The following is an 8,489-nucleotide window of genomic DNA, read 5'->3' as shown; positions in this document are numbered from 1 at the left end:
ATTCAGAAGAGGTTTTCTTTGAGGGGAGGGAGATGACAGAAATTTGGGGGGGACATGAGGGTTGGGAATGTTCTATCTCTTAGCTAATTGGGTAGTTACATGATAGGCTTTTTTTGTGTGCTGATTTACTCAACTATATGTACTTTGTGCACTTCACTGTATTTATTCTATTTCCACAAAAAGTAATAAAAGTATAAGAGAGATCTAAATGTACTGATATAGTCTTCTGAAATATATGGTTAAATAAAATAAGTAGAAAAGAGCAGAAATAGTATGCTCTTCCTGGTATTTAAAAAGTTCACATACTCGCACATGCTTGTATTCACACAGATCACTTTTCAAGACATACATAATAAATTTAATCCTCTTAGAGAGGAGACTAGACTCTGGTGTTTAGTGAAAATGGGGAATAATTTTTATCAACATGCTTTTACTGTGAAAACAACTTTGAATTATACTTTTCGATCATAAAAAGAAACTTCACCAACCTATAAATCAACTTGGAAAACAAAATAGGGTTACCACTTGATGAAATCATTATTTCAAATTAAGTATATTTTGAAATCAATTTAAATCTGATAGTAATAATCAAGATTTTTAAATTATTGCAAAATTTGTTCAAAAGATGGATCGAATTTTCAGAACCAAAAAGAAAAGTGGATTTTAAGCAGATACCCATGAATCTATTGTCTTTCTATTTGCCTCACACAAATGGAGTAGAAATAGGCATAGACAATTCATTTTCAATTCAACTTGTTTCTGGAATATTGGTAGAAGTCTTCCCATCTGCATTATAATGGAATGCTACTAAAAATAGAAAGCAATCTTAGTATAAACTGAATGGCTGAATTTAAGTATCTGCCATAAATCATGAAATTGTACTTTAGGCTTTTTGTCATATGTACAGTGGACCATATCAGAATCTAATAACATGGATAATCTGAGTTTTCAGAACAATTAGAACTAAATGCAGTATACATTTCAGGAATTCAGCAATAAATAAAAGGGTAACACCTATTGATGAGATGTGAAGAAATGAGCCACCCAGGACTTCTGGATTAAGAAAGCAGCTTAAATACATGCTTCCAATTTTGTGTCTTACTTCAAATCAATAAAAATCTGGGGAAGGAAATTTTTAAAGAGAGAAAAATACAAATCAGAAAAACAGGAGAAAAAAAATTTGGAAACTAGAGAAAGGTGAGCAAGCACTAACTAATATAGTAGGCTCCAAAAAACTAATCTCTAGGTAGTACTGGGACAATGTGAGAGCCAACCAATTTATACCAGTGTTCAAAAGGCAAAGGAATAGGTCTTTGGAACAGGTGGTGAAAAGACTAAGACAAGAAAATCTTCTGTGAAAGCTATTTCTTATAGCTATCCAATGCAGATGGTCTGTGCCTGCTCCCATTTATATGCTGAAATCCTAATACCCAGTGTAATAGTATTGGAAGATTGGGCTTTCATAATAAGATTAGTACCCTTACAAGAAGAAGGGAGCATGCTTCTCTCTCTCTCTGCTATCATGTGAGAGTAAAACGAGATGAGCATCTGCAAAACAGAAAGAGTGCCCTCACCAGACAGTGGATCTGCCAGCAACTTGATCTTGGACTTCCCAACCTCCAGAACTGTAAGAAATATCTGTCATTTAAATCATCTAGTCAATGGCAATTTGTTATAGCTTTCCAAGTAGACTAAGATACCCTCCGAATAAACAGCTGGAATGTCTAGGCTGATGACACCATGCACACATTGAGGGGTAAGAAAAAATTGTATTACTCATATCATGAAACTTCCGGGCAGAGCAGGACAGCACCCAAGGTGGTCTGGAATTGGCCTGAGTGTTTTAAGAGAGAGTGAATTGTTCTGGGTTTTGTCATGATTAGGAATTGGGATTAAAAAAGAATTCACTCCTTCAACGCTTTGAACTTTCTTGTGTTGCCAAAGGAGGGAGTGCATTGGCTTTTTGTATCGACTTGCTCAAATAGGGAGCAGGAGGGAAAGTAATAAACTGGGTCATGGAAGCTCTCAGCAGTCCCAAATTTTTAAAAATGTAATCAGACTCTATTCTACTACTTAAGAAGTTAAAACCTTCCAGATTTCCTCCCTTACTCTACTTTGCTGAGCAATTGATCTTCCCAAGTCTGAGAGAAATCTGGAAGCATGTTCTCTGGAGAAACTAAAAGCAAGATGTCTGGACAAATAATCCTGGCACAGATTAGAGTTACAGTAAGGGTTAAGTGATCAAACGTATATTTAATTAACCCTTCCCTTCCCTCAACCTAGATCACCCTACAGTGAATTTATAATAAGCATGACCCACAGATCAAGCTCTCAGGACCTCTGATGAGCTTTTTAGATCCCCCATGCTTAATATGAAGTAGACATTCAAGTATTACCAGATATCTGACGAAAGCTCCTATCATGGAAAATAGAAATTAAAACTGATCTCCCTCACAGAACAAAGCATCTTGGAGTAAATAAATAATGTGGAGCGGGGGAGAAGAATCAACAAAACTCAATGAAACAAAATTATCATCATCAGAGAAATAAGAAAATGCCTTATTCATAAATGAACAAGATGCTGTAAAAAAGAGAACAGAAAAGAGATCTTGGAACTGAGAACAAATGGTAGAGGCAAAGTCATTAGCAAGTTAAAAGAAAGTAGAGGAAGTCTCCTAGAAAGTAGAGCATAAAGACAAAGAAGCAGAAAATAAGAGAAAAAGAGATGAGAAAATTGGATAACCAACTCCAAAAAAATCTGGGAGAGGGGGGAGAGGAAACAGAACGGAAAACAAAAATTATTCAAGAAAATTTTCCAGATTGATACGAGGTGAACTGCTATTACTGAACAAAGCTTACTGAATAGAAAGAAGTAGATGAAAATACCTACACAAAAACATGTGCACTTTCAGAACACCATGGGAAAAGAAAAAATTACCAATTTCTCAGAGGAAAAGAAGCAGAAAGGGTCAGGAATCATGACTTTACTGCAATGGCATTACTGCGAGTGAGAAAACAATGGAGTAATATCCACAATTCTAAAGGAAAATGACGTAATCTTAATCATGGTCAACTTTTGAAACTTTGTGAGGGTAGAATGACATTTTCAGACATTCATAGTCTCAAAAAAAAAAAAATTTACTACCCCTCCTCCCTTTCTGAAGAGGCTTCTGGAAATGTGCTCAGTCAAAATGAAAGCATAAATCAGAAAAAAGGAATACATCAAACTAAAAAGATTTTGTATAGCAAACAAAGTCATCAATAAAACATAAAAGTCAATCTACAGAATGGGAGAAGATATTTGTAAATGATATATTTGATAAGGGGTTAATATGTAAAATATATAAAGAACTCATGCAAATCAACATAAAAAAATCATTAAAAAATAGGCAGAGGATCTGAATAAACATTTCTCCAAAGATGACATACAGATGGCCAACAGACATATAAAGAGATGATCAATATCACTAATCATCAGGGAAATGCAAATCAAAACCTCAATGAGATACCATCTCATACCTGTTAAAATGGCTATTATCAAAAAAACAACCAACAACTGTTGGGGTGGATGTGGATAAAAGGCAAGCTCTGTGCACTATCTGTGGGACTGTAAACTAGTGCAGCCACTATGGAAAACAGTATGGAAATTTCTCAAAAAATTAAAAGTAGAACTACCATTTGACCCAGTAATTCCACTCCTGGGTATTTATGCAAAGAAAAACACTAATTTGAAAAGATATATGCACAGCTATGTGTACTGCAGCATTTTTTACAATAGCCAAAATATAAAAGCAACCTAGGTGTCCATGGATATAGGTGAATGGATAAAACAGTTGTGGTGTATATATTTAGTAGACTATTACTCAGCCATAAAAAAAAAAGAATGAAATGTTACCATTTGTGACAACATGGATGGACCTAGAGGGTATTAGTCTAAGTGAAATAAGTCAGAGAAAGACAAATACCATGTGATTTCACTTATATGTCGAATCTAAAAAACAAAACAAATGAACAAACGAAACAAGAAAGGCTCATGTATACAGAGAACTGATGGTTGCCAGAGGGGAGAGAGTCGAGGATGGGTAGAAAAGGTGAAGGGAAGTAAGAGGTACAGGGATATAACACACAGCATAGGAAATATAGTCTATATTATAAGTTTGTACAATGGCAGAGGTTACTAGATACATCGTGGTGATCACTTTGTAAGGTATATAAATGTTGAATCACTCTATACACCTGAAATTACTATTGTATGTCAACTAATTAAAAAATAAATTATTTTTTTAAAAAAGACATGGTACAGAAAACATGAGTCCACATAGGAGAGGGGTGAAGGGATTTCTAGGAGGATAGAGAACAGATATCATGAGATGCTACCTAGAAACGAAACCAGATTGGAGCAGTGAGTCTAGACAGTCATGCTGCAGGGCATTGTTTTTTTTTAATAACACCGGAGTGAATGCCCTGGGGGCCTGCCGGATAGAAATGTAGTGACCTTGACAATTTGCTGATAAATTTCCTGCTCTTTCCTCCAGGTCTCGCTGCCTACATTGGCTGTGGACATTTATTTCATCCACCAAAATTTTTTACTTTGATTTAGTTCCACAAACTGGAACAAGGCCATACTGAGCTTAGAAGCAAGAAACCCAGGGCAGTTCACTCCCGCTATTCATATGTTTTATACTACAACCCTTCCAAATTCATAGACTGTGGTGAGCCTTAGATTTCCTAGAACTAATGCATGGCATCCCTCACTGAACACCCCAGAAGGCCCTTTTGAAAACTCCCAGGAAGCAGAAGCCTAAGACCCAGAGACCATTGAGTTTATTTTGTCCTGGAATCCTTCACACGACTAGTTTTGTATTTCACACCCTGTGGGAGGGCAGGGGGAATGGAGAGGAATGTTGAAAAGCAGTAAACACAGATTTTAAGTTCTATTTCATAACCTGGGTGAAGGACTCAAAAGTTTTTCTTTAATTTTTTTTTGGATTAACATTTATATTTTACACAGAATTTCACATATAGAAAATAAAGGAAAAAGAAATAAGTCTACTCATCCAGTAATGGTTGGACTATAAATTGGAACAAACTTCCTGAATGACTTTTTGGCAAAGAATATCAAAACCCTTAAAACCGAGCATGCTTTTAGACCCAGTAATTATACTTCTAAAAAATATTATATGAAAAGTTGTACAGTGCTCAAAGTAGACTGAAAGGCTATGCTAAAACAGAAACCAGCAGTTAAAAATTAGGAACCAAAAAAAACCCCACTCTTGTAGAACTGATTAAAATAAGTGGGATATTCATGCAATTGACCATTATGTAATCATTAGCTACGATGCATTTACTGGCATGGGTAAAGTTCACATTACACTGTAATTTACTTTAAAATACTTAAGCATAGACCATATGATCTGTGCACACAGTGGTTTTTAATCTACTCCCCAGAGATGATTAGTTAATATTTGAAGAATCCTGTTCAGTGCATGCATTCCAGGCATCTGTGATTTAGAAGCAGCTACTACAAGTGCTTCAATAATAACTATCTCTATCAGCATTGGAAGATTTTCTAACTAGCTTAAGAGATGCTCAAAATATTTATCCATTGGCAAAAAACACAAGCACATTCGCTCTTGCATTTACAGGAGTATAACAGAAGCCTATGCCCACGAGACTGCTTAGCAGAAGGATATTTCTGTGTCTGCCTCTAGCACACTTGTCCTGCAGGGAACTCCATATACCTGAGACATGGGCTCTTGCATCAGGTTTGCATGTACAGGTTTCGTGACTCTTCATGGTCACTTGCTAAATGTGTGTGAGTGTTATTTTGGATACTTCTGAGAAGCAGATTCCAAGACAGTATTATTGCAGATTTAATGGGAGACATACCCATGAAGGAAAAGAGGAGAGAGCTGGAGAAGGTGAGAAAGACCTTCAGTCTGCACTGAAGGCCCGATAATGTGAAGGAGACAAGGAAGCAAGGGGGTTGGAGTGGGAAGTGTTTCTGATTACCATGGGGTTCCAAGAAAGGTTTCATCAGTCTGATGGGCAATCCTTATGCCAGAATCACCCATTGGGGGTAGTCACTCCTGTTGCAGCAAAGGTCCTGCATTAATTAACAGCACCGATGTGCTCAGCCATGGCTAGCATGATGTCAGTGCGAATTAGTTGGCAAATCCAGAGAAGCAGCAGCTGGTACTGCCAGTTCCTTATGCTCCCACAAAGGAGACCTGAACATTTTCATGGCTGCCATTGTACCTGTGGTAGAATTCAGACTGAGACAAACCACCTAGTAGAGAGATTCTGAGTGTTCTTACCAATAATCTAACCACTGGAAACAACAGATAACTAGGAAAAAAGAATATGATGGTCGTACAATAGCCGAATGAGCCGTATCTATTCTCAACGATACAGTTGTATGTATGTGGGTTTCAATGTGACTATAGCATGGTCCCGTTCTTTGGTTTTAAGTCCATTACACTACAATTGTTTTTTAATAAATAAATTAAAATGAGTGAGATTTTTAAAAAGTATTTTATGAGCCACAACTAGAGTTCCTTTTAGGGACTTTGCCTCCCTCCCACACAGGCCCTCAGGTTCTAAATCCCCCATGCAACCGTCTTATCAAGGCCTTTTCCTACAGCACAGTGAATAAGAAATAAACAGGAATTTGGGGTGTGGGAAGACATGTAGAAAAAAGAGCAAAGGAAGAGAGGAAGAGCAAGGTAATGAGGTGTTTAGAGGCCAAAGGACTTTATGTTGCCTTGTGAATGATAATGTTTAGGAGAGAATTAGAAAAAAGAGCTATATATGCCAAGTGGAGATAAAGAAATATCTACACAGTGAAGAAAGAAATGATGGCCAAGAGTGCCAAATGCCTTGAGCAGTTCCAGAAATCTTAAGGTATGCACTAAACTTCCCACAGGATTTGGGCTTGGGGAGCAGGGTGGAGGCAGAGTGGGGAGTACAAGCTGATCTGAGGGAGATAGTAAGAGATGGGGTCACCATAACTGACATCTTAAAAATATACATAGACACAAAATATACGTGAGTAGAAAATATTTGACAACACAAATAAAATGTTAGTATTGTTTCTTTAAAGAATAGGGTTCTAAATGATATTTTTCTTGTCTCTATTTTCTAATTTTTCCTAAATGAACACAAATTGGTATACTCTAAAGAAAAGGATATTGAAAAAATAATTAGGGTAATTGCTTATTTCCAGGAATTAGGCTAAACATTAGCTAAGTAAAATCACTGTTTCCCACATAGTCAATTGGTCAATTATAAGAAGAACTCCATAGAACAGGTCAATTTACCCTGTAATCCATGCATGCATTTTGTAGCTAATTCACCCCTGGGAGGTATATTTAGTAGACTACATTAGGTAAAGTAGACCTTTTAGTTAAGATTTTTTTCCATGGCTGTTAATAATTGGCTATACCCTCTCTGAAAAGCTTTTGACTAGACTCATCTTTACTTTGCTTTATTATGAGGTCTTAGGAAAAATATTGTTCCAATAAGGACTAAATTTAAAACTGACTATAATTAAAGCTAATACTTTTCTCAATAGCAATCTCCCTGGATCATAGGCTACCTTACCCTCACAAGGACATGACTCATCAGAATTCTACTGGTAAACTATTATGCAAAATAGTAAAGTATCTGTCTTAATGACTGGAACATGAAGATATTCCCTTCTTTTCTTACTGTTACTCACATTTCTACTTGCCAGCTTAATTTCTAAAACATAGATGCATCATTAATTAGCAGCAACTAGTGCTTTTAGACCTCTGTTACAGGGTATTATTGAAGAACAGTTGTACCTGCTAAAATATACCTGGCTGAAAGAATGTCACAGAGATTCTAATTGCATGCCACATATCCTTTCCTACAGCCTTGTTAAGTTCTATCCACGGATCAAGTACATCACTGGAAGATGATGTGTGTTGCCACTAGTCGCAGTGTCTTCCTATTTAAAAAAAAAAAAAAAAAAAAAAAAAGCTCCCTTTCTTCCAGGCAGACCTGTCGTATACCAGGGTTATTGATTTGATAAGAGGAATGAGGACTGGATTTCAATCTCCACTCATCCCATGCGCTGGGTGCTCCTAGTACATTGTTCAATCTGAATAATTGTCCAGGGAAGCCATGGCTTATATGCTTAGGGGACATTACCTTAGTCCTACAAGGAAATCCTGTCGCTAAGTCATGTTTCAGCTCTAGACCTTTATTATCCTCATGTCTCTCCAGCCATATTTGCTGAGAGTCCTATGCAAACCAATATTTCCCAGCTTTTTCGATTTCATGGACCAATTTAAAAAAAATACAAAGGGTTTTTTGGGGGTTGATAAAGGGTTGCCAAGTCTTATTTGAAAACAATACGATTTAAAGTAATTACTGAACGTAGAGATTTTAGAATCGAAGGCCAATATTTCTCAAGAAAAAAAAGCTATCTACTTAGACCTACATTTTTACTTTGATAAAGTAAA

At 36.5% G+C, this 8,489-nt stretch overlaps 1 protein-coding gene across 12 annotated transcripts in view; it reads right to left on the bottom strand.

Moving 5' to 3' along the window:
• Positions 1 to 8,489, bottom strand: part of HHLA2 (HERV-H LTR-associating 2) — a 110,435-nt gene that overhangs the window by 37,355 nt on the left and 64,591 nt on the right. The window lies entirely within an intron of this gene.

The sequence above is a fragment of the Pteropus alecto genome, unplaced genomic scaffold, assembly GCF_000325575.1.
Source record: "Pteropus alecto unplaced genomic scaffold, ASM32557v1 scaffold270, whole genome shotgun sequence".
Taxonomy (NCBI): domain Eukaryota; kingdom Metazoa; phylum Chordata; class Mammalia; order Chiroptera; family Pteropodidae; genus Pteropus; species Pteropus alecto.
Note: the sequence above shows the minus strand (reverse complement) of the source record. Positions and strands in the feature narration are given on the sequence as shown.